The 21,191-nt window shown below is 42.1% G+C and overlaps 1 protein-coding gene across 4 annotated transcripts in view; it reads right to left on the reverse strand.

Moving 5' to 3' along the window:
• The window catches only part of PIEZO2 (piezo type mechanosensitive ion channel component 2), a 504,990-nt gene that overhangs the window by 293,598 nt on the left and 190,201 nt on the right, over nucleotides 1–21,191 (reverse strand). The gene's annotated exons all lie outside the window — the stretch shown is intronic.

Here is a 21,191-nt window from a genome sequence, read left to right on the forward strand (position 1 = left end):
TGGCAGGAGTCAGAAGCAGCCAAACCAGGTGCTCAGTATCACGGATGAAAATCCCTCTCCCCCACTCCTGTAGATGACGCCCCATACAGATTCTCTCCAATGTATATGTTATTTTAACCTTTTGTAAGTGTATCTCGTAGGGACACTTCTCTTAATAAATTTACCCTCATTTGTACACAGTTACGCGCTATGGAGCTTGTGCTTTTTTGTGTTTTGTTTTTATATATATATATATATATATATATATATATATATATATATATGTATATCTAAACTAAAAACATATGGTCATTTAGTTTGATTCTTTGGCCAAAGTATCTTAAGCCTGCACACCAAACGCCAAGGTAATGCAAATATATATATTGTGGTTACTTTGGGGGTATATAAATTAGGAGCTTACTGGTTTTCTCTGGTTTGCAATCTTGTCCAGCTGGTCACAGCTGATTAAGGGAGGGTGGCTCCTCCTTCCCAGGTTCCAAGCTCACCCCCATCCCACTATGCTTCCAAATGGTTAAGGATCATTAATTTTCCACACATGCAGGTCCATGCATGCAGTTTGGTTGTGACAAATCTAATTCAGATTGCTTTTCCTGGTATTATACAGGTAAATAAGAGCTTCAATCAAACTAAGAACTATGCAGTTAATCACAACAGCTTTATTATAAAGTTTTCTTCCTGGTATTATACAGGTTAATACTGTGGGTAGAATAGAACCCCAATGGAGAGCACTCTGCAGATGCACATTTATACAGGGGACAGGAATAAGGGTGTGTATAGTGATGAGTGAATTGTGCGCGTTAAAACACTTTATTGGAGTCTTGACTCAAGGTTAAAATACAGACGCTAAATACCAAAATAAGTGAGACTCATGTGAGCCAAAAAAGCGCAGCGAAAGTAAAATATATGTGCCAGGTCTCACGTTGGAGTGTAAGCTAATATCCCTGATGATATGTGCGGGTTACAGCTTGGTGGTATCAAAACCCTATTGGAATCTGTGAGTGTAGTGTTCAAACACAGACACAGCCACTAGTGGCTGAATATATACACGTTCCGGGTAGTGGTATGTGTGATAGTAGTCTTAATCACACAATATACACAGGTTGGTACACCAAGTGAGTGTGATAATCGTCTTAATCACACAATATACACAGGTAGGTACATCAGGTAGGTGCACATATAGTATACACGGTGGAGTATAGCAGGTAAGTATACCTGCTTCTGTGCTCCTGATCAGCAGGTCACTTCTGTGTTGCCTGTGTAATGCTGCAAGTCTAAATGCTGCAGCAATATTAAGAGCACTCACACATACTCTCTAACCACTACCGTTTTGCAGCTGTCATAGGGGGTGTATCTGCAACAAATTAGGAGGTCGTGCATCCAATTGGTAGAAAAAATAGTAAAATTGTAGTACACAAGTAGTGTCTACATACACTCAGAACCATGAAAAACGTGAGGAACTGGTCACATACAAAACGAACAGAGATCGTGGTAATGCTCAGTGGCTATGCATACATGGGCTAATGCTCCGTTGCTCAATAAACCCACAGTCTCTGCTCGCATGAATTAGGTAGAGATACAGTCTTTCATGCTAACTCTCTGTATGGGAGTTTGTTTGGGTGCAGCACAATCTCCGATCACGTCACTGCCGACGTACGTTTCGCTTAGGCAAAAGCTTTCTCAGCCTTGAGAAAGCTTTTGCCTAAGCGAAACGTACGTCGGCAGTGACGTCATTACGTCAAGGGGGCGGGACCAACGCTCGTGATCGGAGCGTGTCCTGCACCCAAACTAACTCCCATACAGAGAGTTAGCATGAAAGACTGTATCTCTACCTAATTCATGCGAGCAGAGACTGTGGGTTTATTGAGCAACGGAGCATTAGCCCATGTATGCATAGCCACTGAGCATTACCACGATCTCTGTTCGTTTTGTATGTGACCAGTTCCTCACGTTTTTCATGGTTCTGAGTGTATGTAGACACTACTTGTGTACTACAATTTTACTATTTTTTCTACCAATTGGATGCACGACCTCCTAATTTGTTGCAGATACACCCCCTATGACAGCTGCAAAACGGTAGTGGTTAGAGAGTATGTGTGAGTGCTCTTAATATTGCTGCAGCATTTAGACTTGCAGCATTACACAGGCAACACAGAAGTGACCTGCTGATCAGGAACACAGAAGCAGGTATACTTACCTGCTATACTCCACCGTGTATACTATATGTGCACCTACCTGATGTACCTACCTGTGTATAGTGTGTGATTAAGACGATTATCACACTCACTTGGTGTACCAACCTGTGTATATTGTGTGATTAAGACTACTATCACACATACCACTACCCGGAACGTGTATATATTCAGCCACTAGTGGCTGTGTCTGTGTTTGAACACTACACTCACAGATTCCAATAGGGTTTTGATACCACCAAGCTGTAACCCGCACATATCATCAGGGATATTAGCTTACACTCCAACGTGAGACCTGGCACATATATTTTACTTTCGCTGCGCTTTTTTGGCTCACATGAGTCTCACTTATTTTGGTATTTAGCGTCTGTATTTTAACCTTGAGTCAAGACTCCAATAAAGTGTTTTAACGCGCACAATTCACTCATCACTATACACACCCTTATTCCTGTCCCCTGTATATTGTGCATCTGCAGAGTGCTCTCCATTGGGGTTCTATTCTACCCACAGTATCAATTCATTACTCACCCCAGATAGTAGCACCTCGGAGAATATAGATTTAGCAGTTGCGAGGGTTCCCTTCCCCTTCCCCTCCCCCCACTCTACCCTAGTGTTTACCTATTATACAGGTTATGAAGAATTTGATTAGTGTTAGGACCTGCACAGATTTGATCTACCTTGGCGTTTGGTGTGCAGGCTTAAGATACTTTGGCCAAAGCATCAAACTAAATGACCATATGTTTTTAGTTTAGATATACATATATATATATATAGGTACTTTACTGTGTATCTGTGTCATTGGAAGTAGCATTGGTCTCTGTCTGTGTTCTATGTTCTGTCCTTGATTTTAACTATATATTACCATGCCTAGTAGCACTCCGTTTTGACACTCATATGCAAATATATATATTGTGGTTACTTTGGGGGTATATAAATTAGGAGCTTACTGGTTTTCTCTGTTTTTCAGATTAATTTCTTATTAGAACAATTTCATGCAGATTCTCAAAAGGGCATCTTTGATCAAGCTGAAATACATATCTACAAAGTGAAAATGGATGATGTGTTTTCATGATATCCAGAATGGGAGTTGAATAAAACTGGGTTAGGTTTCATTTAGCTTTTGTAATAATTATAAGGCAACATAATGGTATTTTTAAATTAATAATGAAGATTTGTTGCATAATTGCATGTATTCTATGGAGTGCTTTGCAGCTAACTTCCAAACCTTCTCAGACAATATTTCAAAGTTTAAAAAGATGGCAAACATTCAAATGTATAAAAATATTTTAACCACAAGACGCTGAAGCGTATATTGACATTATTATGCAGCTGAGTCAGGTTCAATACAAAACTAAATAGAATGCTAAGGCGTTTTGTACATTTCCAGTTGAGCCTTTCCAACGTTCTAGTTATATAAACAAGAGCCCATTTTACACAAGTAAAAAAAGAGACAAAAAAATAACAGGGTGATTAAGTTGTGGGTAGGCTCAGTCAGTGTAATGCTGTTTAAAAAGTCCTAAATAAGAACCAACATGACCTTGGAGCTATCCTCCATCCCCTGTTACCACCCCAAAACATAGCCTCCCCAAAGAACACAAAGATTGGAGGTAAAATTGACAGCAGCTTTAAGGACAAACAACAATTTGTCTAAACCAAATGGAGAGAGAAACTCTCCCCCCACACTGAGAGCGTGCCCTTAACTAGATAGCATGCCACATGGTACGCAACCATGGCCAGCCTTCATCGCCAAGACCTAGCCAGCACTCTGGACCCTGCATACCCAAAAATCACCGAGCCACCAGTATCCACCATCCAGCAGCTACCCTTCACTCCTTCACCAAGGCCAAGGTCACCACAGTTCCAGCTGGCACGGCATCACTACCAAAACATTCTCCAAAGCTGTGAGGATATATAAAAATGAACCAAAAACTACCAAATTCATCCCTCTTTATATATATATATATATATATATATATATATATATATATATATATATATATATATAAAACAAAATGGGGCAGCCGGCACTCCCAATACCATAAATAGTTTGCGGTGCATGTCCTATACCAATAGTAAGAGAAAAGTAATCCATTCCAGCAGGAGCAGACACAAGACAGCACTCAAATGTAAGTAAGAAAACTTGTATTCAAAAATAAACATAGCACAAACATGACCAACGTTTCGGTCCTCGTGGGACCTTCCTCAGGGTGGTGCTTGAGACTAATGGCCAGTGGATCCCTTATATAGCTCTATATCCCCACCAAAATGACTCAACCAGAGTAGCTGATTGGCCGTGCATCAAGTCCCATGATCAGACCCAAAGTAGCTGATGTCGCACTATGCCTGTCATCAACACATCCACAGGGATCAGAGTTGTGTATTCAGTACCATCAGGCCACCACTGAGTTGTGTATGCAGTACCATCAGGCCGCCACTGCGAGGGAAGAAAGCGTCCTCCGTAACCATGGTGCCGTGCTGCTGGAGACCGTGATGCCGTGGTCCATCGAAGAGGACTCAGTGGCTTAGCAATACGCACATGCGCTGCCCCATCACCACTTGAGTAGGCTGCGCGGCATCTCACACAGTGGGGAGATACGCGATCGATCCGTCACATCCTGGCAATCATGATGGTGGATATAGTATCTGACTGCACATCAGTAGGAACACTTATATAGAAATAAGGTGCAGTAATAACCGGGACATCAGGGGGATCTCCATGGGTACTATGAAATGACAGAAAGTGAGAAACAAACATGAAAAAAAGGATAAGGAGAAATAAAAGCAGAGGAGAATTCCTTATTGCTGCAGGCATTATTAAAAAGAACATTATTACAACACTATATGATCATCAGGACACTAGATCTACAAAATGGCTACAAGGACCCTGAGTTAATCAAAACACGGGGAAGGACAGTGAAAGACACATTAATAACAGGAGGAAGAGAGGGAGGGAAGGAAAGGCGAGAACATAGAGGGGGAGGGAAGGATAAGTCAAGTAGGGAAGGAATGAAGAAGGAGGGAAGTAGGAAATGGGGAAAGAAACACATACAGCCGAGGGCAATCAGCCCGCCCAAATAAGTAACACACTGTTATTAAAGAAAGCACCCAAGCTTGAAATCCTCATTGAGACCCTTTGGGGCCATTGTATTGAGCTCAAAAATGAGTCTTGCTTCCAGCTGTAATAAGAGTCTTCCCCTATCTCCACCCCGTGGTGACACATGAGTTTGTATGATGGGCATGCATCTCGTTGTCGCAAGGTTGTGTTTGAATTTCTTAAAATGTCTTGCAACCGGTTGTAGTTTTTGGTCATCACTGTCACCCACTTCCGATAATGCCTTCCTGATGGCCGATCTATGGAGACAGATCCTCTCCTTCAACATCCGAGTGGTCTTGCCCACATAGTACATAACAAAAGGGCAGCGAATAAAATAAACCACAAAGCGACTCTCACAATTCATGAAGTCCTTTATCTTGATAGCCTTGCCACTGTGTGGGTGCGCATAATGTTTACCCAAGATCATATACTGTACTGGCAATTAGTGCACCCGTGACCTTTGTAGACTCCTGGGGTCCTGGTAAGCCAAGTGGTACTATTAGCGTATGCCAGTGTCTTTGCACGCTTGATTTGATCATAGCCTCGGGACTGATAAAATCAAGCGTGCAAAGACACTGGCATATACTCGCCAATGACAAAAAGATTGGCGCGCACTTCAACAAACCCCCATTGTTCTTTTATAGACGAGGACGCAATATTGGTGATTCCCTCTTGCAGTCAGACCCTATGATGAAATACGCTAATAGTCCCACTTGGTTTACCAGGACCCCAGGAGTCTACAAATGTCACGGGTGCACTAATTGCCAGTATATGATCTTGGGCAAACATTATGCGCACCCACACAGTGGCAAGGCTATCAAGATAAAGGACTTCATGAATTGTGAAAGTCGCTTTGTGGTTTATTTTATTCGCAGCCCTTGTGGTATGTACTACGTGGGCAAGACCACTCGGATGTTGAAGGAGAGGATCTGTCTCCATAGATCGGCCATCAGGAAGGCATTATCGGAAGTGGGTGACAGTGATGACCAAAAACTACAACCGGTTGCAAGACATTTTAAGAAATTCAAACACAACCTTGCGACAATGAGATGCATGCCCATCATGCAAGCTCACGTGTCACCACGGGGTGGAGATAGGGGAAGACTCTTATTACAGCTGGAAGCAAGACTCATTTTTGAGCTCAATACAATGGCCCCAAAGGGTCTCAATGAGGATTTCAAGCTTGGGTGCTTTCTTTAATAACAGTGTGTTACTTATTTGGGCGGGCTGATTGCCCTCGGCTGTATGTGTTTCTTTCCCCATTTCCTACTTCCCTCCTTCCTCATTCCTTCCCTACTTGACTTATTCTTCTCTCCCCCTCTATGTTCTCGTCTTTCCTTCCCTCCCTCTCTTCCTCCTGTTATTAATGTGTCTTTCACTGTCAGTGTTTTACCATGTATATATAGCTTTTTGTTGCCATCTCCTTCCCCTGGTTTTGATTAACTCTGGGTCCTTGTAACCATTTTGTAGATCTAGTGGCCTGATGATCATATAGTGTTGTAATAATGTTCTTTTTATTAATGCCTACAGCGATAAGGAATTCTCCTCTGCTTTTATTTCTCCTTATCCTTTTTTTCACGTTTGTTTCTCACTTTCTGTCATTTCATAGTACCCATGGAGATCCCCCTGATGTCCCGGCTATTACTGCACCTTATTTCTATATAAGTGTTCCCACTGATGTGCAGTCAGATACTATATCCACCAACATGATTGCCAGGATGTGAGGGATCGATCGCGAATCTCCCCACTGTGTGAGATGCCGCGCAGCCTACTCAAGTGGTGATGGGACCGCGCATGTGCGTATCACTAAGCCGTTGAGTCCTCTTCGATGGACCACGGCGTCACGGTCTCCAGCAGCACGGCACCATGGTTACGGAGGACGCTTTCTTACCTCGCAGTGGCGGCCTGATGGTACTGCATACACAACTCAGTGGTGGTCTGATGGTACTGCATACACAACTCTGATCCCTGTGGATCATGTGGCTGTGTTGATGACAGGCATAGTGCGACATCAGCGACTTTGGGTCTGATCATGGGACTTGATGCACGGCCAATCAGCTACTCTGGTTGAGTCATTTTGGTGGGGATATGGGGGTATTTAAGGGATCCACTGGCCATTAGTCTCAAGCACCACCCTGAGGAAGATCCCACGATGACCGAAATGTTGGTGCCATGTTTATTTTTGAATACAAGTTTTCTTACTTACATTTGAGTGCTGTCTTGTGTCTGCTCCTGCGGGAGTGGATCTCTCTCTCTCTCTCTCTCTCTCTCTCTCTCTCTCTCTCTCTCTCTCTCTCTCTATATATATATATATATATATATATATATATTATAATACATTATTAAAACATAAGATATGAAGTAATACCTGTCAACCAAAACTAAGACGAATAAAAAGGGAGGGAGGATGGGACTGCTTCCTCCTGGGCGTGGGAAAAGAGCAGAGCCTCAGACAAGAGAAGCTGGGACAACTATGCGGGCCCAACGTCCGCATCTGGCTACCAGGGCCTCTATGTGCTGCAGTGCCCCAGCTCTTCTCAGCTTTGGGGCTCTCACACCATTCCCCTTCCCCGCCCCAGTGTACATGGCCAAAGGTTGGGCCCACCTGAAAGTTGGACCCAACTTCTGCATCCACCCACAGGGCCTAGCTCTTTTTTGCCGCAGGACTGGAGGCCATTCCCCAAGGTATAATTCTTAGGGGGCGGATTGAGCAAAAGAGGAGTGGATTGAGTGAGAGAGGACGGGACTGAATGAGAGAGGAGGGAGGATTGAGTGAGAGAGAGGAGAGCAGATTGAGAGAAATGGGGGGATTGAGTGAGAGGAGGTGAGAGAGAGAGGGGGATTGAGTGAGAGAGAGGGGCTATGAGAGAGGGTGGACTGTGTGAGATATGAAGGAGGATTGAATGAGAGTGGAGGGAGGATTGAGGGAGGTGGGTATTGAGTGAAAGGGGAGTATTGATTGATAGAGGAGTATTAAGTGAGAGGTAGGGGCCTGTATGAGTTGGTGAGTGAGTGAGTGTGAGAGAGAGAGAGGAGGGGAAGAGAGGAGTGGCAGTGATTGAGACAGGAGAGATGAGAGAGAGGTGTGTGAATGAGAAAGGAGGTGAAAGTGAGAGAGGGGGAGAAGTGAGAGAGGGATTAGGTGCGAAAAGAAGGTGGAATTGAGTGAGAGAGGGGGAACTGTGTGAGAGAGGGGGAACTGTGTGAGAGAGGAGGATGGTAAGTGAGAGAGGAGGGGGATCGAGAGATACGGAGGAATTCAGTGGGTGAGTGAGAGGGGGGATTGAGTGGGAGAGAGGAGGATGAGAGGGAAGTGAGAGAAAGTGGGGAAGTGTGAGAAACGGAGAAAAAGTGAGAGAGTTGGAAGAGTGAGAAAGACAGATGGAGGGAATTGTACAATTTGCAAAATGTGAAATATGTGTAAATATAATGAATATCTATAAAACCCCGGTTATAGTGGCCACGACGGCATGGCGGCACGAACAACAAACCTCTTCTTTATGAGGCCGCCCATAGAGCGCGTGACCACGATTCTTGAAAAGACAAAAAAGTTGTCTTTGCCGCGCGATGGCTGGGTCATGTGCGTGGTTCAGCCAATGTGGGCGAACTGCTAACATGACATCATGGCCACGCCTTTGCCATGCCCCCCGTTGCCTTGGACCTCAGTGCTGGTTTCGTGCAAGCAACAGGCGCGCGTGTCGTCATGCGCTCTGTTGCGCTTCCACTACAAACGCGCCCTTAACACTGTATGACAAAAAACTTACAGTATAGCTATCAGTGCACAGATGCAATCTTTGTAGCCTCACTATGTTCTCCTTCAAAATGTATGCAGGCTCCAACTTTCAAACATCAGAGAAGTTTTTTTCCTTCAGACCCTTGCATAGTTCATCAGAGGGCTCTAATAAAGAACCCTGTGACTCTGAAAGCTTGAAGCTGAATACTATTTATTGATCCTGAGAGCCGAGATTCACTTTTCATAACCCTGACTCTCAATTAAAAAAAAATGTAATTAAAAATCTGCCTCAAATGTGAAATTAGGAAAAAATATGAATAGCCGACGCTCCAGAGGACTTGGTGAAAAATGGAAGAATTGATTAAGTTATCAGATCAACATTTCGGTCCTGTTAGGATTTTTGTCAAGATCCTATCAGGGACCGAAACATTGATCTGATAACGTAACCAATTTTTCACCAAGCCCTCTGGAGCAGGGGAGCGCAATCTTTTTCCCCTAAGCCCCCCTGCTCGCTGTCCACCTCGCCACGCACCCCCCTCCCTTCCTCCTCTTTACCTTGGTTCCCAGCGTCTGGGCGTCACATGACCCCGCAGAGTCATTGGACGCAGCGTTGCCATGGCTACACGTCTCCAGATGCCGGCTGAACCACAGTAAGTGCAGTTTACAGAGGCCTTCGCCGCGTCCCCGGCACTTAATTTAAGTGCGTTCGGGAAGCGCGGGGCCTCTGTAAACCCCGCGCCCCCCGCAGACAATCTCTTGCCCCCCAGTTTACACACCGCTACTTCGGAGTACCGTCTTTTCATATGTTTCCTGATTGATGCCCGCTCGCTGTGGCAGTCTGACTACCTGGATACATGTGAGTGCTCCTTTCAAATACAGCAAATGTGAAATTGACAGGTATGAGTTTTAGAAAAATAACATTTGATTTATCACAATTTGAAGAGTCCACAAATGTTAGTGTACAGTATCCTGTGTCAGTGATTACTATACATGCAGTAGTGAGCAATGGTATAAGCAATGGAGAACACCATCTTATAAGGACATCTCATGTTTCTGACATGTATATCAGTATAAAGTATAACTCATTTGGGGTTGTGTAGGGTTTTTGAGTTTTGCAAATGAGTTACTTGTTTATTAAGGCACGTTTCTTGTAAAGTGTATTAGTCGTTTTAGTTCTTCTGACTTCTAAATGTTGATGCCACTAATTTATTGGTGTTAAATCTTAAGTAAATACATCAGGCAGCAGCACACCGCATATTTGTGAAGGTTTTCTGTTTTCTTCAGTTCCTTCCTTTCCTAAGCCTCTTGTTTATTTACCTACACCTCTCCCTTCTTATGTTTAGCCCAACTCCAAATGTCTCTTTTTTTTATTTCTGTCCATAGGTGAAAATTGATGCTGCTAAGATTAGAGAGGGATGTGCTATCATTTATACCGCCAGAAAAAACATCCAGCTGCTACCATTTTTTCCCCGCCCCAAATAAAAAGGTGCAAGCTTATTAAGATTATTTTAAAGCAGCAATCCCACATAGAAGCCTATACTGTATGAGTTAAACTGATATAATGTTAGTATCTCACCCCCTGCACTAATCTCCATGTTGTCCTTCCAGACACTTAATATACATACATACCCCGCTTTAACGTACGCAATGGGACCGGAGCATGTATGCAAAGTGAAAATGTACTTAAAGTGAAGCACTACCTTTTCCCCACTTATCGATGCATGTACTGTACTGCAATCGTCCTATACGTGCATAACTGATGTAAATAACACATTTGTAACAGGCTCTATAGTCTCCCCGCTTGTGCACTGCTTCTGAACAGGTAGGGAGCCGGTATTGCTGTTCAGGACGTGCTGACAGGCGCATGCGCGAGCTGCCGTTTGCCTATTGGGCGACATGTACTTACTCGCGAGTGTACTTAAAGTGAGTGTCCTTAAACCGGGGTATGCCTGTATTGCCTGAACACAGCATCAGGTGTTTATTAAAAAATAAAAATCTCCTGAAAGGGCAGGAGGGGATGTTGAAGATAAAATGCATAAAAGGCGATCACCACGGACGGCTGATTTATCTCACATCTATTGTACAGTGGTTTAATGTTTCTGCGATCGTAATGCTCTTGAAAAACGTCAGTGCGTAAGTATAAAGTAAGACAATATAAGACGGAAAGATGAAATCCAAGAGAAAAGGGCAAACAAGAATAAGTAGAGTACTAAAGAAAAAAAGTCAGGAGAAAAAATAAAGAATATAGAAAAGTTTAATACTAAAAAAAAAAAACAAGAGACAGCAGAAACAGTGAATGAGACAATAAGTAACATTGGCCTAAAAGTCCGGACTACTAAACTGCCCTTAAAACTGTTCCCCAGATGTGTTCACTGAGAGCACTGTCTCCATTTGCTTATTCAGTGGAACGGGGAATGTTCTTGGTCTAGCACAGTAGGAAACAACGAACCCCTCTCGTGTTCTTCATACTCTTCTTCATGAAGAAGAGAAAGCAGATATGCGGTAATCAGGAACTAACACTGGCAAATGTAGTCTCAAGCAAGGCTGTCATGCTAATAATTGTATGCTTGTAATTACAGTATTAATTTATTGAATTTAAGCAAAAATGGTGAGACTACAATTTAGAATCCCTGTTATTTTAGAACTAAGTAAGCACATGCATAGTTGTGATTTTTTTTTTTACAGGGCTATCGTTTTTAACACAAGCTTTTCGGGCGATAGACCTTCAACCATCACCAGACTAGAGGACTGTGAGCTCCACTGGATGTCCTGGAGCAAGTTATGCCATATTGTAGAGTTGCAAATTATATCAATTATATATTAAGAGGCCCTAAAATATTTTACATTAACATTAAAAAAAAACTAAAAAAACCTGAAGTATCTCTCGATGTACAGTATGACACGATCGGTAATAGAAAGGTAAAGTATCAGCAAAGAAGCCAAGTGGCACGGCACTTTTATCAAGAACTTCCAAAGATGTCCCAAGAGACACCGTACATCTTATACTGTGGGTGCAAACAGTATGATTTGGACATGGAAAATAGACTGTGAATACGTCAATCTTCATTTAATCCACACTTTCTCTTTACATCTAAAATTGGGTGTCTGAAAGGATGATATTGAAATGGCACATTCCCTGAGGCTCTGACTGTATGTTTAAGATACTGTATGATTCAATTAGCCTGAAGTAGAAAATATCTATTGGTTTTTAAGTGTTAGACAAAGCTTTTCTATTAATTTACTCCTACAGCATGATTTAATAAGACTTACTGTATATATGTGAGGCTTGGCAAGCTTATGCAATGCAAAGGCAGCCTCTGAGGTTTGAAGGTTTTCTTTTACAGAATTTTGCATCAATCCGAAGTCATTTTTTTGCACAATGTTTTCCTGTCTTCTTTAGGGTGCAGCAGCTTAGAAATCAGTTTTAAAAAGACTTACAGTATGCCACTGTGTTCATTAAAAATATATCAGAGGACTTGCAGTATTATACAACAACAGTATACTGTAGTAAGTGATTTATCAAAATAATTGCAGTATTTGGATTTACTAAAGGCCAACAAATGCGATTGTACAATCAGTGTTTGAAATGTTGCATGACTAATGGTTAATGGTATACATCTTCTCCAGTGCAGAAAGTTCTTCTACATGTTATCTTCTCGGGTATACTAAAAGGAACCTATCGTAGCCCTAAAATCACTCTTTTTGGTAACAAACTACCAACGACTATTCTTTGGGAAAAAAACTGGATGTCATTAAAGATGCAGAAAAACAAGTCCCAATCTATGAGTGACATTAGTACTTTAGCAAAGATGATACTGTAAGCAAAACTACATGCATCACTTAGCTCAGGGTGGACTATAGGAGCTTTAGTGCAATAGTGCCCTGATCGGTACGATCACAGTTTAATTAATACTGTAGCTCCCTATTTATGTACTGTATGTATTATTTATCAACCAACCATCATTAGATTAATTTAGATCTTATGTTGTCTCTTTTAAATATATGTGATAAAGTATTTCCTAAATGACTAAACTATGCCAAAAGGTGGAACAGCACTATTCCAGCCAATGCTCCAAAAATATACTTCGTTTCTCAACCGGAGGCATTATAAAGGATGCCAGATTTGCCTGACAGGGCTCTGTAAAGACGGGTGCAAAGATTTGGGTGGGAAACATATCAGACACTGCTCTGCTTCCCGAAATCGTATAGTTCTACGCAGGATCATTTGGGGTGTGCTGCTAAAAAGCAGAGAGGTGATCGGGACCGACGCAACTAACACGGCTCTTCTGTGTGCACAGTCTTTCCTGCGCTGGGCCCCACATAAAAAGTTACACCCACTTGGTAGTGTGTTTTATGTATAACTTGTGGTAGATGAGGGACTTTTTTTCTTGACTGCTGAACCTCAGTGGTATTTATTGAGCCCGGCTATAGCTACAATTAAAGCATTATAGTTTCTATTTGGTTTACTGTATATTGTGCAGTGCTATGTTAGTCAGATTAGGATTTCTGTCAACTGTATGATCAGAAGAAGTAAACATGATAACAGCCAGGTTAATCAGTTTTATAACGAGGGAATTTATTTGCAAGAATCCTCCTTGGTAAGTCCAGCAATTCCAAAAAAATGCAAATTATGCAACTCATAGCACCACTTAGCAAATATGGCCCTAAATGGGATTTAGAGGTTAACTGTACATTTTTTGGATTTTACTCAGGGAATGTTTACAATGGATTTACAGTTGTACTCTTTATATTTCAGTTTCTCTGCAACGTTGCATTTTATTTGTACAACAGTTTATTTTTTAAACCTCACGGGTCTCTTTATACAAACTGTAGCATGTACTGTATTCAGGTGAAAACACTCAATATTTTGACAACTTGTTAAAACTACCACACATATTAAAAAAATCATTGCCTGGCATTTGTGTGGCTGTGTGAGAAGTTTGATGGGCATTTTATAGTTTCAGAATTACAAATAACTGTACGATATTACCAATTACCAATTAGCAGAAATGTTATAAAGCACCATCCCAATTATATGAGCACGGTCCCAGATACAATCTTCAAGTAATTAATGCACAGACCCAATCTTGTGTGCTATGGTGAAAACTAAATATCTGGTACATGATTCCATTTTAGTACACTAAAAATGATTATGCAAATTATACTGTAGTACACCTTATAAGTAGTTATAATGCACTTTTACTGGCACTGAAGATACTGTAATGCACAAGTTCTGCTCTTACACTGATATATCATCACTTTAAAGCAGCAAAACGTAAAATCCTATTTTTTTAATTAAAGAAATCAGATCTGTAGTATTAGATATGTTTTTTTTGTTTTTTTTTAAATTATTTCTATAGCAGGTTTAGCCCACCTCCCAAGCAGTACAAGATCTTTGCAACACTTTCCCGTTTGTGATAATTTGTTACCAATGTTCCCAGCAGTTTGAGCTGTAAACTGTAACAATAGCTAATTTTACCTTTGTAATATCAGGATACATTGTAGCTGCTGAGTTACACTGACTGAAAGATTGATTGAAACTGAAAGGCGGCCAGTATGTTAGGCACACAATCAGGATTGTTACAGATTTATAAGAGGAGCGTCTAACGAATTGCCATCTTAGCTGGGAATGTAGAATAATACATTGTCATATGCTTTACATACAAAAAAAAACAAAAAGGGCAAATATAGTATTGCAGCTTTAAGTGTTGAATATTCTTCTAGTGTTGATGTGCTGCATCAAACTTCATGTGTTACAATATTTGCAAATGGAAATGTGTTATAATATGATGTCTATAAAGCATTTTTAAAGATCCTAACACAAATATCACGATTGGATCTATATACTGTACAGTATTTTAAAAGTCCAAATGCAATACTTCTCTTCAGAGCCCTTAAACTTGTACTATTATGCTTTATGCCGTGACCCCATCTTGAGGTTTCCAGCTAAAATGCAAGTGCTAATCAAAAGGTGCCATTTATATATAATTTATGATGCTAAATATGTTTTTACTTCGCCAGATCCCATTGCTTTCGCTGGATGTAGATCATATTGCTCAAAGCAATGATATACTGGAATGCTGCCCAGCTGTCTACCTCTCGCACCAGTAAAACCACATACTAAATACTACATTACTGTATAAACTCCAGCCACTGAATCTCACAATATGAGTTTCAGATATGGCAGATATTCTGGGGCAAATAAAAGGGGAAAAGGACGCTGCACAGAGACGCAGAGTGTGATACATCCTATTATAATAAGTGCACCGTGTAACTCATCCCCAACTCCTAACAATGACGCTCCCCACGTCGCGGCAGACGGGGTCAAATTGGAGCAAAACACTTTGATACATATGTAGGGGGGAAATGCCCGGGATTTGCACCAAAAGTACCTGATCTCTGAGGGCTGAAAGTCTGTTTCAACTCAAAGGTGGCTGCATGTTTGCTTCCTTTGTACACTGTAATGCCGCGGCCATGGTTAGAGCGCCGGTGCGTGCACTGCAAACAAAAGGGCGTACTTCAATGAGGACAGCCATAGAGCGCACATCCGCGAGAGCGACGGCGCGTGCACCGCAAACAAAAGACCGTACTTCAATGAGGACGGCCATAGAGCCTGCATGCGTGAGAGCGACGGCACAGCCGATTTGTCGTGCGTCAAAATAACTTGGTTTTGTCGCACGATTACCGGGTAACGTGAGCGGTTCAGCCAATGAAGGCGAACCAGCTCCATCGCGTCTCCCCCTAGGCCACAAATCGCCTCTGCGGCAGGAGCGCACGCGCGCCTAGTATAGCCTTGGCCTAAAGATCTGAATTCAGTGTGGGGGCGAACGGCAAAGTATTTCACTTTTATAACACAAGTGTACACCTTCAGCCAATCATACATATACAAAATATGTAGCAAATAATTGGGTTTAATAATGTGAGCATATTAAATAATGAATATTAATTATGAAACAATATATTTTTTTTAACATTCTGGCTTAGTTTTATACAAATGTTAGGAAATGCAGGGTTATGGGTCTCTGAACCGTAGCAATTACCTTGTTTTTGTTTGCCTCACAAAACCTATCACGACAGGGTTTTAAACCTTTCTAACTGATGATATCATCATATCAAAGATAGAATACAGAGGTAGCTACCGGTCTGCGGTGCTCTGCCACAAGCGGGCACGCGACCGCAGTCATCACAGCACAAGAGGATCAATGCTGCAGAGGGTCCCATTCAGCAGCACGGACCCCTGCGGCAGACACTGTCCCCAGCACCGCAGATATTGGCTTCTTCATCTACGTAGCCAGGGACAGCGAGTCTCGCTACATCTGTGTATCAATATATTAGAAATCAGAAGGCAATTCATTTGACACAATGTTATGGAAAGTCAAATACAAATACAACTACTACAGGGCAGTTTATTTATAGTCAATGTCTATGTATCTTTCTTTTTTTTTTTAATCATAAGACAAACAGGCCTAGAAGAAATGAAATAAAAGGCAGAGGAGACTCTAAGGAGGGCAGATAAATAAAGGAAGAAGGGGGCACAAGCAGGGAGAGAGAGGAAGACAGAAAGATGAGCGGGGGAAAGTTAGGCAGAAGAATAATGAGGAAACATCTGGAAACTGCAAAGTTAATAAAATGCCAAGTTGAACGATAACGAGCATACATTGTAAAGCAGCAATCACTCCTATACGAAAAAATAAATGGAATTGCATTATTTTACGTAATTGGAACCATGCAGTGCTCTGGAGTTGATCCGCTGTATTTTCAACTCCAGGGACTGAAATATCCCGCTTTCTAAGATATTTACCAGTATAATCACTAGTGCAAGTGCTCCCACCTGGGGAAACAATATGGCCACGAGATTTGCGACACAACTTCCTCGGTTACGGCTTCCTATTGGTCGACAGCTATGTTATATTCTCTAGACAGTACACCATCGGAATAGTACTTTAATTATCTCGGGAGCCGGGAGATCTCTACAGATGAAAAATAACACAGCTCAGCTCCAGAGAATCTCCTGCTTCCAATTATGGAAAAATATCCATTTCAAATTTCGCCGATGTTGCTGCTTGAAGTATGCAACCTAACTAACTCCATTTACAAGCACCACAAATTCCAAATTCCCACCACATGACCTGGGTTTTTTTTAAGGGGTTTGTGAGCCTAAGGCTAAGGCCCCGGTATCTCCGCTGCAACGCGCGCCCGCGAGATTGGCGGCGCGTGCAGCCGATTACCTGGTCTGCAGGGAGCTGCAGGAAGAGAGACCGGGGGGGGAGGGGGGGCATGGCGGGGGAGTGACGGGGGCGCGGCCATGACGTCACCCGGCAGGTTCACCCTCATTGGCTGAACCGCCGGGGGGCGTGCCTAATCGCTCGATGTGAGTCCTGCTCTCAATTCTATTGAGAGCAGGAGCAGCTCTCGCCCGAGCGCTGCGGCCCCCCCTCGCAGCGGGCCCGGCGCCATTGAGGGGAGGGCTCTCATCCGTGCAGCGTCCGCCACAGCGGACGCTGTAGTAGGCAGCGGGGGCAAGGCCTAACAGAGAAGTACAATGGGGATAATGTATGGAGAAGCTACTGCTGCTTATTTAATTACTCAATAAGAATGAGAATCTTGTTAAATTAATATGGGGACCTTCTAAATATGCATTTAATAGATAAATAAAGGTGAATTATGCCACGATAAAAGTGACCGAACAGTTTCTCTCTCCATAAATCAGCACACCACCTATTTAAATTTAGCCTCTTTCTTGCTAAACAACACATAATTACAATGTATGAAATACTTACAAAAACAGTTCACCTTTAATTATCGTTATTTTCTTTTCCTGGATCTTCTGCCACTGGCTCTGCCAGTGAACCTCTAACCCCCAAGATTATGTCTCCTTCTTTACAACAGAAAGATTTTTTTGGACACTGCAAATTCATTGTATCTTTTACATCTATTGTAAAGCCAGTTTTCTCACCATTGTGAAAACTGTTTTGGAAAATACTGTATCTATGTGAAGTCTTTTTTTTATGTGACATGCTACCTTATTCGGAAACACCAAACAAATCATCTGTAAGTGCCTCCTATATTCTAAAAAGAGTGGAACATGAACTTGATACTAGCGGCAATTCTGAACTTAAAACCTTTTTTCAAAACTTAAGGCCGCGCTTATAGTGCGGGCGACAGATGACGTCGCCGCTAGCGAAAATTGTAATTCGCTTTCCGGCGATGTCGCGGCCAACCAGGTCTTTGATTGGTTCAGCGTCTGTCACATTTGGCGACAGCCTCTGACAAATCCAATTTGACCGGCTTATAAATTTGCGCCGCCAGCGTCGCGCTTACTATAAGCGCATGCGTCGGCGGCAATACATTTGTTTTGCCGCGACATCGCGTCGCCGACACTATAAGCGCAGCATAAGAGCTGCCAGCATCAATAAAAGATCCACCTTGTTCAAGCTAAATACAATGCAAATGGGAATGCAGATTTTGGAGGAGAGCTCAAATAAATGACTCTAATAGCGGCAGTGAGATCCCTGTAATTCATATATAACAGTACGAGTTATCAATATGAAGCATCCTAATACATAGTTGGGCTAAACGAGGGATGAACAGAGTGACAACCAAGCTTGTATTATTATAATGTTGCATGGCTGCACCCACAGGCTCTAGTTTATACTGGCCAATGGGCTCCTGCTATTCTAAATGCCTTTAAAGAATTACCTAGTTACCTTCAGACCACTAAAACTGACAGATTAAATAATTTTTAAAGTTCAGCCACATCCCGCCAACCTGTTTTAAAAAGATCCAGGTGGGGACAAGACAAATGTTAAGGCATCCCGTGTCAAGTTTTCTTTTCTATCATTTCCAACTCTCTGAAAGCCAAACACTATGGGCTTGTTCATAAAATCCACAAATATATTTATTAATAAAAGGTTTTACCGTGAAATAGTACATTGAGAGTTACCGCTCGTTTTCAAGTATGTCCTGGACACAGTAATGATAACAATACACGGTTTCTTTAAATTAACAGGGTTACATATTATATTTAAAGACATTGCATGAACAGTAAAAGATAATATATGTTATAGGCATACAGTAAGTCATATTTACAGACAAAATTAAAATGAGACACAGCTTTAGTTTTGAATGAATTTAGACCAGTGGTGGCTTTGAGAGTCTCAGGTTGATTGTTCCAGTTGTGAGGTGCATAAAAGGAGAAGTGTCCAGATTCTTTGTCGAACCTTTGGACCATGAACATGAATGTTGGCATCAGATCTCAGGTGATAACTGATGTGTATGGTAGGGGTGAGAAGCTTGTTCAGATAGGCGGGTAGCTTGTCCAGAAAGTATTTGAAGTCAAGACTGGAAATATAAACTTTGCACCTAGACTGAAGTGTTAGCCAATCTAGTTCTTTGAGCATTTTGCAGTGATATATGTTGTAGTTACATTGGAAGACAAAGCGGCATATTGAGTTGTAGAGGGTGTCTAGTTTACGCAAGTGAGATGGGGTGCGGTACCATATACATGTCCCCAAGTCTATAATTGGCATTCATATCTGCTGTGCGATGCGCTTTCTGCAATGCGCTTTCTGCGATGCGCTTTCTGGTTTAGGGAGGATTTGGTCTTATAAAGTACACCTAGTTTGGCATTGGTTTTGGAAGTCAGAGTATCAATATTGCAGACTCCTGTCTGGGATGTGTCATTATCTTTGCTAACTTTCTAAGCTTATACTGTACACATATTTACAGTATACACGTACTGTGAGAGGAAAGGTGGTCAAATTGAAGAGGGGAGGTATATACCTCCTGCTTTGGCAAACTATACCTGCCCCTACTAAGGGTTAATGATCATGGGGAGGTTCTGAAAGCACAGCCAGGTGCAGATCACCTTACCTTAATTAACAGACTATAAGAAAGGCCAGGCTGGATCAGTTCTCCCCTCTCCCTTATTCCAGTTAAGAGAGCTGGATGCTACAGACAGGCACTGGCCTTCAACAGGTTTGTTTGTGATATCTGTGTTTTATTGTTTGGTAAGTGGGAAAGCCACCAAAGAAAGCTAGAGAATTGCTGTCTAGTAAATTCTCAGATACAGCAAGGATTTATTTTTGATTCTTTTGTTTGTCCTGATTTTGTCTGCTGGAGTGACAAAGAAAATAAAGCCTTTAAACCAGAGCTGGATGGTCCTGTGACTATGCTTTACCCTAAAAGACAGTGGATTTTATAGATTCCAGACAAGAACCCTTCAGCCAAAAAGGATATTTTGTCACAGTACATAACATACATGTACAGGCCTGATAGAGGTTGGCAATAAATTATCCCTACATATGATTATTTGAACACAATACCTGTTTACTTACAGTATTGTATTGTATGTCTTTATTTATAGAGTGCCATTAATGTACATAGCGCTTCACAGTAGTAATACATGTGGTAATCAAATAAATAACAGAGCATGGGAATAAGTGCTTTAGACATAAAAGTAACATTAAGGAAGAGGAGTCCCTGCCCCGAGGAGCTTACAGTCTAATTGGTAGGTAGGGAGAACATACAGAGACAGTAGGAGGGAGTTCTGGTAAGTGCGTATGCAGGGGGCCAAGCTTTATGTATCATGTGTTCAGAATATCCACAGTGCTATTCATATGCTTCTTTAAGCAAGTGTGTCTTAAGGTGGGTCTTAGAGGTGGATAGAGAGGGGGCTAGTCGGGTACTGAGGGGAAGGGCATTCCAGAGGTGTGGGGCAGTCAGTGAAAAGGGTTTAAGGCGGGAGACGGAAGAGGCCGATGCAGAGTCCCTGAACCGCACCCAAAGTAAGGTAAGGTGTGGAGAGTGGGGGGGAGGGTGTGTGTGTGTGTAAGAGAGAGGGTTGTCTCTTACATTCTGCAGAGCAGCCCTCATCCTGTAAGCATCGCATTGTAATTGTGACCCAATGTCAAATGACGCAGTGACGTTACATGGCGATGCGTTGCCAGGACAACACGACGTCACATGATCTGGCTCTGCTGTTCAAGAACATTTATTTTTAAAGTTAAAGCACAGATATATGCTGCAGCCACCTCTGAAGCTGGTGCGGACTAGAACACTTTCCATTTACATACGATGCATAAATCAATGACAGGCAGGACAAGTGTTCTAATCAAAATAAAACTGTGTATAAAATATTTTCGTTTTTTATACTGGATAGTTTAATGGACAGTTT

Source organism: Ascaphus truei, chromosome 2 (assembly GCF_040206685.1).
Source record: "Ascaphus truei isolate aAscTru1 chromosome 2, aAscTru1.hap1, whole genome shotgun sequence".
NCBI lineage: Eukaryota > Metazoa > Chordata > Amphibia > Anura > Ascaphidae > Ascaphus > Ascaphus truei.